Consider the following 18,707-nt stretch of genomic DNA (forward strand, 5'->3'; position numbering starts at 1 on the left):
GGAATCAGGACTTGAGTGTGGTGAGATCTGCGATCTCCGATGTGAGGGCAACGTGACACGTCTTGCGTCCCCCAGCTCTCGACCGACTCTACTCCTTCCACTCTTAAAGACAGATCTCGTCTCACAACAATGCTCAGAATGGCGCTCCCACGTTTCGCCGACAGATTGTTACTGTCGATATCTGAGTGCTTACACAATGGAAAGCATAGCGTTAAGTTGACTATACTGTTTTCAGTGTAGTGGAGAGTTCTTAAACACTTTTTGCATAGCCTCCCTGTCGCTTGTTTATGAATTTGAACGGGACTAGTGTAGAAATAGGACAAAGGGACCTATTTAGTTATGAAACACATGGATGGATAAACGTATAGGTTACACAGTAAATAATGTTTTTACAAAGAATACAATGAAGCATTTCTTTCTTACTACAAATGTTCAAATATACACTACTGGCCATTAAAATTGTTACACCAAGAAGAAATGCAGATGATAAACGGGTATTTATTGGACGAATATATAATACTAGAACTGACATGTGATTACATTTTCACGCAGTTTGAGTGCATAAATCCTGAGAAATCAGTACCCAGAACAACCACCTCTGGCTGTAATGACATCCTTGATACGCCTGTTCATTGAGTCGAACAGAGCTTGGATGGCGTGTACAGGTACAGCTGCACATGCAGCTTCAACATGATACTACAGTTCATAAGGAGTAGTGACTGGCGTATTGTGACGAGCCAGTTGCTCGGCCACCATTGACCAGACGTTTTCAATTGGTGAGAGATCTGGAGAATGTGCTGGCCAGGGTATCAGTCGAACATTTTCTGTATCCAGAAAGGCCCGTACAGGACCTGCAACATGCGGTCGTACATTATTCTGCTGAAATGTAGGGTTTCGCTGGGATCGAATGAAGGGTAGAGCCACGGGTCGTAACACATTTCAAATGTAACGTCCACTGTTCAAAGTGCCCTCAATACGAACAAGAGGTGGCCGAGACGTGTAATCAATCGCACCCCATTCCATCAACCCATGTGATACGGCAGTATGGCGATGACGAATACACGCTTCCAATTTGCGTTCACTTCGAAAACTGGCCAAACAAGGTTGCGACGATGATGATGCTGTAAACAGAACATGGATTCATCCGAAAAAATGACGTTTGGCCATTCGTGCACCCAGGTTTGTCGTTGAGTATACCATCGCAGGCGCTCCAGTCTGTGATGCAGCGTCACGCGTAACTGCAGCCATGGTCTCCAAGCTGATAGTCCATACTGCTGCAAACGTCTTAGAACTGTTCGTGCAGATGGTTGTTGTCTTGCAAACGTCCACATCTGTTGACTCAGGGATCGAGACGTGGCTGCACGATCCGTTACAACCATGCGGATAAGTTGCCTGTCATCTCGACTGATAGTGATACGAGACCGTTGGGATCGGGCACGGCGTTGCGTATTACCCTCATGAACGCACCCGTTCCATATTCTGCTTACAATCATTGGATCTCGACCAACGTGAGCAGCAATGTTGTGATACGGTAAACCGCAATTGCGATAGGCTACAATCCGACCTTTATCAAAGTCTGAAACGTGATGGTACGCATTTCTCCTCCATACACGAGGCATTACAACAACGTTTCACCAAGCAACGCCGGTCAACTGTTGTTTGTGTATGAGAAATCGGTTGGAAACTTTTATTATGTCGTCACGTTGTAGGTGTCGCCACCGGCGCCAGCCTTGTGTGAATGCTCTGAAAAGCTAATCATTTGCATACCACAGCATCTTCTCCCTGTCGGTTAAATTTCGGGTCTGTAGCACGTCATCTACATGGTGTAGCAATTTTAATAGTTAGTGTAGAAACAAAATACATAAAGATGTGGAAGTTCCATTAAAGTTAGAAGCATTGTTCACTATTGGCTCAATTTGCTTGAGACAGTTTTGGGAGCCTTCTAAAATATGCAATTAGACACCTTTTATAAAATGAAAAATTTCAACCTGGAAAGTTTAGAAAAATAACTAGGAAAACATGTAGTGTGTTACTGTTTCGTAAAAAGTGAATGTTCACTGCACAGGGAATTTTGCATTGTTTTCCACCTTTCAAGCTTGTAGAAATATGAGACGAGAGGCAATGTCGTAAACTGTGTGCCGAGGTGTGTGTAGTGTCTGTATCACTAACACCATAGTGTAGAAACGTTGAGTGTAGTAGAGTCATGCAGTAGTGTGTACAGTGTCTATCTCACGGGACCTAACTTGGAGAAATTCCATGTTTGGTGACACAGCGGCTTGTATTGTCAGTGTCCTTTCACTGAGACAGCACTGTCTAATTGTGACTCTTGAAGGCATAGTTCAGCTTTAGTCTCTAATTGCCACTCAAGAACTGGTATTTATTGCAGACATCCTCCATTATGACATACCTCCTTGTTTGCTGGCATCATTGAAAGTGACATCATTATTGCAGTCATCATGTGTGCATGCGCATTTCTTAATTTGTTTGTGCCCTGTCGAATCCCAGTTACCTGCTACTCTAGAGACAGAAAATACTCATCGAAATAACTTCAAAAAAATTTTCACTTATTCCTGTAAATATAGGCCTAAGTGAAGATAGTTAAGTAAGTAACCGCACATGTACTTTATCTGAATGATAGTTTGTAAATTGTTTCATATGAGACATAAATATATTAATATGAATCTAAAATTATTGTAGATAAAACTAATGTGTGACATTATGAGAAATGAAATCAGGCCTTGAGTATGGTAAAATCTGCCATCAACGAGGTGAGGACAACATGACACGGGTTATGTCTCCCTACTCTCGACCGACGCTTCTGCTTCCACTCTCACAGACAGACCTCGTCTCTCAACAATGTTTAGAATCGCGTTCCCACGTTTCGCCCTCAGATTGTTACAATCGATATCTCAGTGCTCACACAATGCAATGAATAGCGTTGGGTTGACTATTTTGTTTCCAGTGTAATGGAGAGTTCTGACACGCTCTCTACGAGTTTCGGCTATTGCTACCATCAAATCCGTTGCTGAGCTTAGAATGAGAGCGATTTTTATATGTTTTCAATTTAAAAAAAGATGAAACGATTTGGAAACAACGTTTAGCGTTAGTTTCAACAAAACGTATACCTAAGTGAGGCATCAATGACACTGAAAGTTGTTGTAAAAGGCGCAAGATTTTTAAATGTACATATAACTTCATTTTTCATCTTTTGCAGTGCTATAATCTACAGGGTGATAAAAAAGTCAGTATAAATATGAAAACTTACTAAACCACGAAATAATGTAGATAGAGAGGTAAAAATTGACACACATGCTTGTAATGACATGCGGTTTTATTAGAACAAAAAAAAAAACACACCCCATATTGCTAGATGCGTGAAAGGTCTCTTGCGAGGGTCGTTTGGTGATGATCATGTGCTCAGCCGCCACTTTCGTCATGCTTGGCCTCCCAGGTCCCCAAACCTTAGTCCGTGCGATTATTGGCTTTGGGGTTACCTGAAGTCGCAAGGGAATCGTGATCGACTGACATCTCTAGGGATGCTGAAAGACAACATCCGACGCCAATGCCTCACCGTAACTCCGGACTTGGTTTACAGTGCTGTTTACAACATTATTCCTCGACTGCAGCTATTGTTGAGGAATGATGGTGGACATATTGAGCATTTACTGAAAGAAAATCATCTTTGCTTTGTCTTACTTTCTTATGCTAATTATTGCTATTCTGATCCGATGAAGCGCCATCTGTCGGACATTTTTTAACGTTTTTATTTTTTTGTCTCTAATAAAACCCTATTTCATTCCAAGCATGTGTGCCAAATTGTACCTTTTTCTCTACATTATTCCGTGATTTATTCAGTTTTCAAATTTATACTGGCTTTTTGATCACCTGGTATAACAGCCAGCTTTCATTCTGTTTCTTTAACCATACATGCAGTTCTGATGATGGGAGTAGCCGAAACGACGTTACAAAAAATATATAAAGCGATTGAGACAGCTTTGTACACACAAGAGAAACGGAATTGTAGTCTCAAAACGGAAAACTTACAAATTACTTTGTGTATACGTAGTTCCTTCTCGATAATTAAAGGCTGTCTCTGCGAATCACGTATTGTAAACTAATAGGGAAAAAACAGACAACTAACAAGAAAATCATTCCGAGTAGAAATATAGTACATTTAATGTAGCCCTAAATCAAGATCCAGATCTTTCCTTCGGTCTGAAGGAGGCCTGGCATGCAATAAAACTGCACGGAAACACTCGTGAGTCACTTCAGTCGCTCGCTACAGATTACCCTCAATCAGATGAATATATAGTTCCTGGTTTACTGCAAGTGTGTATGATGCTCGAATCAGATAATGCTTATCATTTAAATTAAATTAAACTACATCGTTCCGGGCACCACTTCAAGCCTCAAACACCTATGAGATGCAGACGGAAGTGACGAATTGAAATTTGTACCAAGGCCAGGATTCGAACCTGGGTCCCGTCCATATTGGGCAGAAATACTAATCACTGCACCACTCTAGCACAGTGGCTTCGCAAAACTGCACAGACTGCCCAAGCACACCTCCCTCCTTAATGCAAATTCCCTTTCACACCTCAGTCTCCAAATTATTGTTTTAATTTTTTGATCTGTGGTTCTTGGTCAAACATTGCATATTTTACTAACTAAACGATACACATTCTTGCCTTGATCGATGAAATATGATTATTTTTGTGCTACCTCTGTATTGCGACGAAACCTTATTTTTCAGTGCACAACTAGTTGCAAGATGACAACGAAGTCAAGTTAAACACGTCACTTTTCAGCCTATCAATAATTTATAGATTATAAAATGACTTAGACGTGAAAATTATTTTAGAGTCAAAATAGTAAGCAGAGATCTCTGTGTGGAAATAATGAACTGAGATAATTTTTAAATTTTAAGTCAAGAACTTGTAGACTATGAAACTGACAATAGAGAGTCTCTCCAATTGACATATGTTTATCTTTACTTGAGTGCCTGGTTTGGAATCAGTTGTGCACTGGAATATGTGCTTACAACCCAGAAGCATAGGTCGCAGGGAAATAATGAAGTTCCATCAAACAAGAGAAAAATGTGATTCATTTAGTTGATAGTCCTCATTACTATGCTACTAAAATTTCCAGTTAATATCCTCTTTATGATTTTTTGCGTAACACTTGATCACTATGGGTACATCGTGTGTTAGTGCGGAAGTATTTGCCGCCACAAGTTATCTATGTTATCAGATTTGTCTTATTGAGCTCTTTTGTTTCCTGGTATTTTCATAGTTTCCTAAGGAATTGTTCAGTAGGATCATTACATAAACAGAACTAATATTTTCCTTAACAGGTGCATCTGCCTGTTTGAAAAAGGAAGAGCAGAATGGGAGTGCGGAGAACATTAGCAAGGGGAGCGTCACGCAGCATGGCTTCCATTCGGCGAGGTAACAACGAATGAAACAGGTTGAGTCTTATAAAGGTAAGTAATTACTGTCTGACAGCCACTCGGGGAAACAAGAGATGCTGCGTCATGTGCAAGATAATCTCCCAAAATTCGCGATGACAGAGCATACTTTATTTTACAATTATATTCATTGCTGCTATTTCCTCAGGAACTATAGTACATACTTCAGAATAAAATTCAATCGTCAGCTGAAAATTACTTTTATTTCGCTCTACCAGTTTCAACAGATTAATCTGTCATCAACTCACTATACTATTAAATGAGTTTTAGTAACACACTTCATATAAACATATGGTCAATTTCTAACGATTCACAGTATCTCGAAGGTGACAGACTAATCAGTTGAAACCAGTAAAGCGAAATAAAACTAATGGTCTATTGTGTAACTGATGAATGACTTTTATTATGATTCTTTTTTAATTGTAAAACCTTGGGTTGTATTCGAACAGCGCCTTTTTTTTTAAAGCTATATGTGCCTAGAATGTTGGGACGAAAGCTTTTTAATCCATTTGTTGAAAAAGTTTCTATAATCCATTGTTCGAAGCAGTGTCACGGCCCATGTGGGACGCTATCCACCTGCAATGACCGGCTCAGGTAGGAAACGTTTCGTGCCGTGACGTACGTTCACATAATGATTTGTATTGCAGTAAGCATACTAACATATGCACCAAAAACTGACGAACAACGTGTGCAGACTGCCGAACACAGCATATCCAGATCAGCGAGATCGGGTTTTCTCGCCAAAAAGAACGAGGAAATTGCTCTCCAGGAACAATTCAAGCTGGAGGAAGGGTCGATACACGGTACCGGAATTGCAAACTAATTGTAAGGAACGAAAACACATTTTTTTGTCAAATTTTGGTGAAAATTGGTCAAAACATAATTTTTGGTTCACCATATTGAATTAGCAATTTTCAATTTTGAAAATCTACTTTCAGATTTGTGTTCAGCGACATCAAAAATATATAACATGTAATTTTATGCTAATGGAACTAACAATACTTATAAAAGTTATTCCTAACGTTAAACAGGATTTTCTGAAGAAACGATCTTGCAAACCAGCGTGCTGCACAAAATAAAAACAGTTCATTCTGTTAACTTATACCTTCGACCCCCGAAAAGTAAACTCTTTTCTTGGGAGCGCCCATAACATATGAAATTTAATACCACTGACTACCTTTTTTAAAGCCTGTAAGAGCGGAAAGAAGCAAAAATAGAGCTAGAAGTTCGAGTTAGCACAATATCTTTAAACTTAAGTTTATTTCATTGTAGTTCGGTATAAGCTCCCATCAGTTTATTGTAATATCGACTGATATTATCCATTTTTGATTTCAGATAACTCCTGAGATACTACACTGCACGCAGTCTGGGCAATTCAAACTCGAAGGTCCTTGATTAAACGATAATCACATACGTCATTTTTTTTTTTTGAGTCTAAAATAAAATTCAAAGTATTATCAATCATAGTCCTCAACAGATCGTTTGTATGTCCCAAAAAAACCTTCAATTTTACCTACTTTTTGCTCATTTGAATGAGAACCTGGTCTTAAGATAGAGACGGAATGCGTCCTGTAGCAGTGCACAGAAGCGGCCGTTTGATAAAGAAATGTCGTAGAGGGATGCTACTCAAAGATTACCAACATATCCGAGTGTTGGAGGCGCAAGTGAAATTGCACAGCAAGCGGCAGTGAAGTTCCTGGGTGCAGCGGTTGCAACCTCAACAATCGCCATATCTACGGTGTCATCATGACTAAGGCCAGCGAATGAGATGATGCTCTCTGATAATAAATGAGGGACCATCGCCCACTTCACAACAGTCAGACTTTTTCCTGATGGCGACGACAGAGATGAGCTTGCTATTTGATCTGAATCTGACGCACGATGTTAACCGAATCGTGTTTCCAGAATGTAATGTTCCCTCTACAACGGAGTGTATGCTGATATGAACCTTTCTGCCAGATTAAAACTGTGTGCCGGATTGAGACTCGAACTCGGAACCTTTGTCTTTCGCGGGGACGTGCTCTACCATCTGAGTTACCCTCGCACGACTGACGGCCCACTCTCACAGTTTTACTTCCTCCAGTTCCGAATTCGTGTCTCTGTCGGATACACTTCGCTACAGAGTGAAAATTTCATTCTGGAAACATCCCCCAGGCTGTAGAAAGCCATGTCTCCGAAATATCCTTTCTTCCAGAAGTGCTAGATCTGCAGGAGGCCTTCCGTGAAGTTTGGTGGGTATGGGACGAGCTACTGGCGGAAGTAAAGCTCTGAGGCCGGCCCGTGGGTCGTGCTTGGGTTGCTGAGATAGTAGAGCACTTTCTCGCGAAAGGCAAAAGTTCCTACTTCGAGTCTCGGTCCGGCAGACAGTTTTAATCTGCCAGGAAGTTTCGAATCGTGGTTGTTACATAATACACTCATATTCACAAAAGAAAACAGAACAACTTGAACGACTAGGTATAGGACGTTCATACTCACAGGATATGTACATCAGTATGTTCTGCATAAAAGATTTGCATTTGAACCATATCCGCCCGCGGGTTCAAGGTCAACATCGATATTGCGGCGCAAGATCACTTACCTGTAAAATGTGCCTGACACTCTCGTTTTCACTGTAACTGATGGTAATGGATCAGTGTGACGTGAGGAGACGTGCAAAATGCCTCGCAAACCGTACCGCCACATCAGTGAATTTGAAAGAGGGTGCATTATTGGCAGGAGAGAAATTGATGGATCCATCTTGAAATGGGTGCTCGGTCGGGACGAAATGTTTCGGCAGTGCCACAGTTGTGTGCCGAACGGTTCACGGAAGGCGATAAAACAAGAAGCGATGCGTCAGGTAGCACCACTCAGATCATCCCTCGAGAAGATCGACACTCCGTCCAAACGGCATTGCAGTACAGAGCTGCGTCATCCTCGGCTCTGGCGTAACAGTGGAAGAACACATCGAACACTATCAGAGGTGCAGTCCGTCGCCTTTTTTTACGTCACGGGTTACGTGAGCGTCGTCCACTTCTCCGCCAACCTTTGATGAATGTACAGAAGCATCTAGATGCCAATGGTGTATGGAATGACGTCGCTGGGAATAGGAATGGCATCAGATAATGTTTTCGGACGAATCCAGGTACTGTTTGTTTGGAATGATGGCCGGAGACAGGGAGAGCGGCATCACAACTAAATTCACAGCTGGTGCGTGTTCAGGCAGTGTGGCCAGCGTGACCTAAGTGAATGACACCCTCGGACCCGTAGCCATATCCTTTCTGCACAACACAGCAGATACCATTTTTCAGCAAGACTATGCTCTATCTCATGTAGCTGCACGAATGGGTGCCATCTTGTTGTCACAGGATGTGAGCTGTTTGCCCTGGCCCTCTGCACCACCAGATATTTGACCAATCGGTAAATGTGGGATATAGTGAAACAAGAGGTGCAGTACTGTGCCCCAATGCCAAACACCACAGATAAATTTCGGGACCGGTTGAATGCAGCATGGATGGCTATACAACACGACTCCATTCGCGTCATATACGGGTCGATACCATTAGACATGGAACAAGTTATCAGGGCCCATGGCGCACCCTATGCCTAATTGGAAAAGGAAACATGCTGAACGCATCTGAGTGAAATACTAATCATGTCTGCAGAAAGTAATAATGTACGTCTCGTGTGAATATGAAAGCCCCATCTCTCGTCGCTCAAGGTGTTCTGCTTTTTCTGGACTTTGAATATTAGACCCTGTAGTATAGTTAGGGGCTTGGCCCAGGCCGGGTGAGCCATGGATTTGTTGCCGACGGGGCGTAGTTTTATGATAGGTGAAGAAAACTGGACATGCAAAAGAAAGAAGAAATATGGCAGGCAAAATAGGGCGGGCAAGAAGAAGAAATATTAGCAATAGTAGTAGTAGTAGTAGAAGAAGAATAAGAAGAAGAAGAAGAAATGATGAAGAAAACAAGGGGTATGGTTGGAGGGCTCTAAACTGGGAAGGCTGTGGAATGTGTGATAAGGAATCGTGAGGAGATTTCCACCGGGCTGCGCAGAGCAACGGTTCCACAAAATCGATCTCTCCATGTGAAGAGCAAAATTTTGTTTTTTGTTGTGCACTGAACCGCAATAAAACAATGAAAAATAATTCGCGATACTGTTGCTACCAATGTGAATTTGGACTAAGTATTGTTCTATGTTTTGACTGTATCGAATAAAACAGTAATATTGAACTGCGTGTCTCTTGCTTCATTATAAAGTTGTGTCGATATCAAGAAATGAAAAAAAAAAACATTTTACGAAGGGATAAGGATGCAATGAATAAAAATGGAGCGGTATCAGCTAGTGGAAAGGAGGGGTTCATGGTAGAAGTTCGCTCAAACTGTCCGTTTTCCTAGTTACTTCACCGGTTCGCGCATATATAATTCGTTACGTGTCGAATGTCGTACGACGATCTTCGGCAAGCAAGTATCAGTGACGTATACATTGTCGCACCACTGATGCAACGACAGCTAATAGTCTCAGTTCACTGCCGATTCGTACCAGGGACTTGTCAGAAATACAGTCGCACCATGCAAGTCACGTAGTCCGTGTACTGGTTGAGGAGAGAGTGCGCAATGTCGGTGGCGTCAGCAGTATGGCTTCAACGTAGTCAGTAGGGCTACATGAAAATTCAGTTTAATGCAGCATGGAGACTGTTTCGAAAAAAATTATATTGTCTTAAGATCCTTCTCTTTTGATGCTGTAAAGATTCTTGCATTCTGTACTTTTTTTTTTACTTTTTCTATTTTTTGAATCATCGGTCTTCTGAATGGTTTGATGCATCCCGCCACGAGTAGAATTCCTCTCCGGTGCTAATCATTTCATCTCAGAGTTGCAGTTGTAGCCTACGTCCTCAACTATTTGCTAGATGTATGCCAGACTCTGTCTATTTCTACAGTTTTTACCCTCTACAGCCCGCTATAGCACCATGGAACTTAACCCCTGATGCCTTAATAGAAGCCCTGTCATTCTGTCCCTTTTTCTTGTCAGTGTTATCCAAAGGTTTCTTCCTTCGCCGATTCTACGGAGAACCTCCTCATTCATAACCTTCTCCGTCCACCTAATTTTCAACATTGTTCCGTAGCACCACATGTCAAAGGGGTTGATTTTCTTCTGTTCTGGATTCTCACAGTCCATGTCTCACTACTATACAATGCTGTGCTCCAAACGCATCTTCTGAGAAAAATCTTCCTCAAGTTACTACTAGACTTCTCTTGACCAGGAATGTTGTTTCCGGCAGTGCTAGTCTGCTTTTTGTGTCCTCCTTGCTCCGTATGTTGTTACTTCAGTATCCCACATTTGTGCACATTGTTTGTTCCTGACTAGTGTCTTAAACTGCAGCCTAATCTTCAACATTACTAAATTGTGAACTGAGTCTATATCTGCTCCTGGGCCTGCCGTACAATCTAGGACCTGATTTTGGAATCTCTACCTAACCATAATGTAATATACCTGATACCTTCCGGTGTCTGCCTGCCATTTCCAAGCATACCTCCTCCTCTTTTGACCATGAACGGAGTATTCACTATTACTAACTGATGTCTGTTGCAGAACTGAATTAGTCTGTTCGTAAGGATGATAAATTTATTCTCCTAATGCGTCGCTGGATACACGATTCATCCCTAATAACACATTGTTGAGCATTGGGCTGTCGTAATATTTAACAATGTCGTTATATTAGGTTAGATTTCTGATATCCATATACGTTATTCAGACGAAAACAGTTTCTACTAGGCACTTACTTGAGCTAAGAAGACCAGTATAGAAATCACAGTAGCGGACATATTGCGCTCATTTATTACTTCCATACATGATGCCCTTCATGAAATCTGTAAGACTTTGTTTGTCATTCGATGGCGTATGCAGATTCCGGTTAGTCCCAAAAACAATATCAACATCAGGAAGTGAGATTATATGATTCCATAATCTTTATTATATTTTAAATGTTGTTGCTGTTGTCTTTCTGTCTGATAGCTGGTTTGATGCAGACCTCCACGCTAGTCTATCGTTTACATAGCTTTTCATCTCTACATAATTACTACAGTCTACATCCAATTGAAACATTTTACTATAGCAAGCCCTTGGCTCCTACTATATTTCCTATCCCTATACTTCCCTCCATTACCAAAGTTAATATTTCATTATTACCTCATGGTTTCCGTCAATCTGTTTCTTGTTTTAGTCAAAGTGTGCCATAAATTTATTTTTTCTCTATTTATATTCAGTTTCTCTTCTTAAGTTATCAGGTAAATTTAATCTTCAGCACTTTTCTGAAGCATCATTTTTCAAAAACCTCTATTCTATTCTTACCTCAGCTGCTTATTGTTCACATTTTTCTTCCATGCACGACTACTCTTGAGACCACGGACGGCTAAGAACGAAGTTCGCATATGGTGCTTGTGCACAAGTCACAGTGTGTTTCACCTAAGTGCACATTCCCCCTCTAAAAGGCACACTGCCCGAACGGGAAGAGAGGGAAAGAGGCAAACTGATAAATCGGCACATGCGGCATGCGACTTTATCCCATATTTCATGCTTCTAACAATATACATAGAAAAAAATAATTTTTACTATTATTTAATTACTTTTGGCATGCCGGTCACATAATGAAATTTGTATCTGCACAAACTGTCGGCCTGCGCACAGATGAATACAGTTTCGCAGACTCTGACGTAATCGGGGGTTGTTTCGTATGTAAAAAAGCATTTCACACACATACGTTGGTTCTAACATTGATATCGCGTTTGCAACCTCATAATGGAGATGTGGAAACTCTTCCAGAGGAAAACAGTATACAACTGCCGGACTTTTTAAAATACAAGAATCCCTGTTTTAAATGGGGTTACACTGCAGATCAGTCAGTTCCAGCTGCAGATGCACAGGTACGCAAAAACGCAAATGATCTCGAAGGCAGCTCAAAAACAAATGAAAATTTGGCGGTTTCGCCAGATGTTTAGAAATCCATTCCAGTAATAATTCCTTCAAAGCCATAGAGGATTGTTCAAAATGGACATTTAACGCAAGTCAGTTTAGGGAAATTGACGATATACCTTGCCACAAGTTGTCCCTTGCACAATCCGATTTTCTTCTTAAATGCATCCGCTTTCGCTGTGATTTCAGAAATAAGCTGCTTCTCATCTTGCGATGTGTTACTATGGGCAGTCTGCAGTCGACTCGATTTAAAATGAAAGATCTGTAATCCATTACGCATCTTCTAATGTGCGTTATCTCCGTCCTTTTTCCTTCAGAGTTTCAGAAGTAGCTTGGCTTAAATCAGAAGCTCGTTCCAGATATGTCCTTCGACTTTACCAATGTTCTCTGAAGTAATATATAACATCTCCATAAGCTTCGTTTAATTATATTAAAATTGTTGCAACTGGCTATGTAATATAATGCGTGGGAGTTAAAAAACTTTGCATTCCACATCATTAATTCCATTGGGATGTTCCACGCCTATATGTTTAACACAATGTGCTTCATAACGTACGGAATAATGAACCCTGTACAAATCTTCTGTCGATCGTCATAGTTTTTAGCTCTTTCACCGTCAACTAAACTTTTTAAGTAGTTTCTGCATGGTGCTGGAATCACGTTTCGCAGCAAATTTGCGGTACACGTTGATTATGCTAAGACGTAATAGATACCGAGAGTTCTCATCCTTCTCCTCTGTGATTGCAGTTCACTTTTTAAGGATTCTCTCTTTTTGCGAAAACAGTCCTGGACCTGCGAAAATCATTTATGTCAGTAACAAGTAGCGAAGGATAAACTGCGCGTACACTGCGATCGTACTGAACTGAAGAAAGTCGTGCCCACCAAATTAGGCCATAGTAAATTTTGGCTGTAAGCGTCGCATAGCACTACTAAATGAAATTTCGTGCTACTCCGAGAAGCACCGAACATAACAGAGACGACCCGATTTGTGCGGAGAATGGCCGAGGATCGGACCGCAGTGGGCAGCACACTTTGCACGCCTGAAGTTGTTCACGACATGGCCGAACCTCCTCAAGACAAATTTCTTCAGAAATGTATATTCGGTGTTAACCAGACTCTCTTATTCCGCAACGCTCGCGTAGTTGTTGCCATTCTTCATTTTATATGCTCTTTACTTTCAGCACCATCAGTAATTATACTGCCAAGTACAAAAAACTTTTAGTGCCTCAGTTCCTAATCAAATTCCCTAAACACTAACTTTAATTCTACTGTATTCAGTTACCTTAGTTCTACTACTGTCGATGTTCATTTAATAACCTCTTTTGACGACAAATACATTTCGTACAACTTTTCTTCTTTGGCCTTTGATGTCTCTCACAAAATTTGCGATGTAGTCTGCAAATCCTGAAAATACTTATTATTTTGCGCCAGAGCCTCAATATCTTTTTTGCAATAGATTCTAGGTTCAGCCTTCTCTGTACGTACTGTTTCAATGTTGCACGGAGTGGAGCTTTAGTTAGCATACGATTAATAAGAATTTCTTTCCTCTCAGTGAGCTGTCGTCGTGGAATTATCTACTCCCGACAATTGGCCGGCCGCTGTGGACGAGCAGTTTTAGGCGTTTCAGTCTGGAACCGCGCGACCGCTACGGTCGCAGGTTCTAATTCTGCCTCGGGCATGGATGAGTGTGGTGTCCTTAGGTTAGTTAGGTTTAAGTAGTTCTAAGTTCTAGGGGACTGATGACCTTAGATGTTAAGTCCCATAGAGCTCAGAGCCATTTGAACTATTTGAACCTGACACTTGCTTAGGAATTTTTTGAGTAGACTTCAGTAATGGCGCTTTACGCTTTCGGAAAGCGGAAACGTCTTCGACACTCGATGCCCTTAACTGTTAGCACGACAGTTTAGAACGCTGCAACCGACCACAAAATTATGAAATAACGTTTTAATCACATGTAGCATATTTTGAGGAGGAAACGTTTTCACGTTTAAATTAATTGCTTTTTGCAAAATTCGTTTTCGGACGGCTCTCCCTCCTCGGCAATTTTTCCATTTTCCGGGCCAGTGACACTGCATATTTAGCGCGGATTACGAATTTATTATTCAAATGATATTTGTAATGAAACTAGGGGCTTTAGAAATCACATTAAAAACAGCTGCCCCGCGCCGGACGGCCACTGCATGAATTATTGATGGCGGACTGAAATGTATTCACTGGCAAAAAGCGGCGGCCGGCGGCCAGCGCAGCGGCCACCGGTGGGTGGCGGAGGGTGGTGTGAGCGCGGCGGGGCAGCGCCGCGTGTAATCCATCACGGCAGCTGGCGGGATTCCGCAGTGATTGACGCCGTCACGAAATCAGCGGCCTTTGAGAGCCGGCTGCGGCCAGGGCCGCGTCGATACAAAAGCGTCGGCAGGTGACCGCGCGTCCACGGGGGTACCGTTCTCTTTGATCCGGCAAGCCGTGCCGTCTGTGAAAGAGAACGCACCAGTGGGTGTGGAAATTATCGTAAAGTGCAGAGTGTTCAAATGGGAGGCAACATTGTGGAGAACTTTTAAGGAATCGTGATTTGCCACAGTAGCTGTATGTCGCTATACATTTCATTAGAACAATGCTAATTACGCTTTCCGAGTTGCCATTTCCGTGTCGCATTGTGCTCCGCTCTGACAAGTGAAACTGGATCGATGACAGCGGGACAGCTGTAGCAACGATTTATCCACTATATTTCCCATGGCAGAAGCATTCTAAATGATGTTCAAACTCGCGCACTCGGACTTCGCAGTGCGATTCCTCACATACTAACAAGACAAAACTATCTGTCACAGCATTTCATGCTGCGCATATTTCCGCCAGTAAATGTACGTTAAAGAATGGCAATATGGCAACACTGTAATCACATGTACAAGAAGTACATCTATAGGGATCTGAGATTAGTGGTGTGCTGTTGGTGCAGTCTGTAGTACTTCGGATTAGGATGCAGATGGTCGAGTGTTCGATACTGGATCGAGGCGTATTTCTTTTTATTTGCCTGTTTCATTCTACCATATAATACTGTACTATGCTCAATTTCTTACGCCACATGTATCCGACGTTTTCATCGTACGGAGTTTTGTAACGGTGATCAGAAATAGACGGCTGAAACAAATGAATTTCGTAGGACACAATATCTACAAAAACAATATCAAAAATTATTGCAGTGTTAAAAAATAACATCTAATAGTCATTTCTACTACATGCAGTATGTCCGCTCCGATGTAGCACGTTAGCAACCAGTGACAATAATAATTTATGTATTAATGGCCGCATGACGTTTATGTTATGTTATATTACGTTAACTGGGGACCTAGGAAAGTCGGAGAGGCTCCGTCCCCGCCGCAGCCGCAGTGGGCCGCAACCTCACGACGACTACCGCAGTCCACTTCATCCCTCCACCGCCCAACACCGAAATCAGAGTTATTGTGCGGTTCGGCCCCCGGTGGACCCCCCAGGGAACGTCTCACCCACGACTAATGTAACCTCTATGTTTGCGTGGTAGAGTAAGGGTGGTGTACGCATACGTGGTGAACTTTTTTGCGCAGCAATCGCCGACATAGTGTAGCTGAGGCGGAATAAGGGGAACCAACCCGCATTTGCCGAGGCAGATGGAAAACCGCCTAAAAACCATCCAAAAGCTGGGCGGCTCATCGGACCTGGACACAAATCCACCGGGCGGATACGTGGAGGGGACCAGCGCTTCTTCCCGCCCGGAAGGCCGTGCATTACACCGCACAGCCAACAGGGCGGGCGCATGACGTTTACAAAAGAACAGATGCTAAAAGCGACCCCCGCTGCTCGTCTGCTTGATCATACACTTCTGTACTCTTAGAAACATGGCTACATCCACAGATACAAGAGCTGCATGAAGATGACCTATCAGTACTTTCACATATGTCGGCCAAGTAGAATACAAGTACTCCTTCAAGTGTCCTCACAGGAAGAAATCCAGGAAGTTTAGGTCAGGTGAATACTACTGGATTCCTCGTCCGAGCTATTTCCCTGTAAATATTCTGAGTAAGTACCGTAGCACATTAATTCGAAATTGTGCAGGTGCACCATCGTGTTAGAACCATAACATCTGTCGAGCCGCGCTGGTTAGCCACGCGGTCTGGGACGCCATGTCACTGTCCGTGAGTCTCCTCCATGGACTAGTTATATTTACTCATACGACTCCTTTACTAGAAAATTAAACAACACAACAGCATAAAAACATATCTTTGTTGTTGCTGTGGTCTTCAGTCCTGAGATTGGTTTGATGCAGCTCTCAATACTACCCTATCCTGTGCAAGTTTCTTCATCTCCCAGTACCTACTGCTACCTACATTCTTCTGAATCTGCTTAGTGCATTCACCTCTTGGTCTCCCTCTACGATTTTTACCCTCCACGCTGCCTTCCAATGCTAAATTTATAATCCCTTCATGCCTCAGAACATGTCCTACCAACCGATCCCTTCTTCTCGTCAAATTGTGCCACAAACTCCTCTTCTCCCCAGTTCTATTCAATACCTCCTCTTTAGTTATGTGATCTACCCATCTAATCTTCAGCGTTCTTCTGTAGCACCACATTTCGAATGCTTCTATTCTCTTCCTGTCCAAACTATTTATCGTCCATGTTTCACTTCCATACATGGCTACACTCCATACAAATACTTTTAAAAACGACTTCCTGACAGTTTAATCTTCTCTACTTCGACCAACATCAGTTATTTTGCTCCCCAAATAGCAAAACTCCTTTACTACTTCAAGTGTCTCATTTCCTAATCTAATTCCCTCCGCATCACCCGACTTAATTCGATTACATTCCATTATCCTCGTTTTGCTTTTGTTGATGTTCATCTTATATCTTCCTTTCAAGACACTGTCCACTCCATTCAGCTGCTCTTCCAATTCCGTTGCTGTCTCTGACAGAATGACAATGTCATCAGTGAACCTTAAAGTTTATATTTCTGCTCCGTGGATTTTAATACCTACTGCGAATATTCCTTTTGTTTGCTCAATATTCTTTTTTTTTTTTTTTAGGTCATCAGTCTACTGACTGGTTTGATGCGGCCCGCCACGAATTCCTTTCCTGTGCTAACCTCTTCATATCAGAATAGTTCTTGCAACCTACGTACTCAATTATTTGTTTGACGTATTCCAATATCTGCCTTCCTCTACAGTTTTTGCTCTCTACAGCTCCCTTTAGTACCATGGAAGTCATTCCCTCATGTCTTAGCAGATGTCCTATCATCCTGTCCCTTCTCCTTATCAGTGTTTTCCACATATTCCTTTCCTCTCCGATTCTGCGTAGAACCTCCTCATTCCTTACCTTATCAGTCCACCTAATTTTCAACATTCGTGTATAGCACCACATCTCAAATGCTTCGATTCTCTTCTGTTCCGGTTTTCCCACAGTCCATGTTTCACTACCATACAATGCTGTACTCCAGACAAACATCCTCAGAAATTTCTTCCTCAAATTAAGGCCGGTATTTGATATTAGTAGACTTCTCTTGGCCAGAAATGCCTTTTTTTGCCATAGCGAGTCTGCTTTTGATGTAATCCTTGCTCCGTCTGTCATTGGTTATTTTACTGCCTAGGTAGCAGAATTACTTAACTTCATCAATTGTGATGTTAAGATTCTCGCTGTTCTCATTTCTACTACTTCTCATTACCTTCGTATTTCTCCGATTTACTCTCAAACCATACTGTGTACTCGTTAGACTGTTCACTCCGTTCAGCAGATCATTTAATTCTTCTTCACTTTCACTGAGGATAGCAATGTCATCAGCGAATCGTATCATTGATATCCTTTCACCTTGTATTTTAATTCCACTCCTGAACCTTTCTTTTATTTCCATCATTGCTACCTCGATGTACAGATTGAAGAGTAGGGGCGAAAGGCTACAGCCTTGTCTCACTCCCTTCTTAATACGAGCACTTCGTTCTTGATCGTCCACTCTTATTATTCCCTCTTGGTTGTTGTACATATTGTATATGACCCGTCTCTCCCTATAGCTTACCCCTACTTTTTTCAGAATCTTGAACAGCTTGCACTATTTTATATTGTCGAACGCTTTTTCCAGGTCGACAAATCCTATGAACGTGTCTTGGTTTTTCTTTAGCCTTGCTTCCATTATTAGCCGTAACGTCAGAATTGCCTCTCTCGTGCCTTTACTTTTCCTAAAGCGAAACTGATCGTCACCTAGCGCATTCTCAATTTTCTTTTCCATTCTTCTATATATTATTCTTGAAAGCAGCTTCGACGCATGAGCTGT

The sequence above is a fragment of the Schistocerca gregaria genome, chromosome 6 (assembly GCF_023897955.1).
Source record: "Schistocerca gregaria isolate iqSchGreg1 chromosome 6, iqSchGreg1.2, whole genome shotgun sequence".
Classification (NCBI taxonomy): Eukaryota; Metazoa; Arthropoda; class Insecta; order Orthoptera; family Acrididae; genus Schistocerca; species Schistocerca gregaria.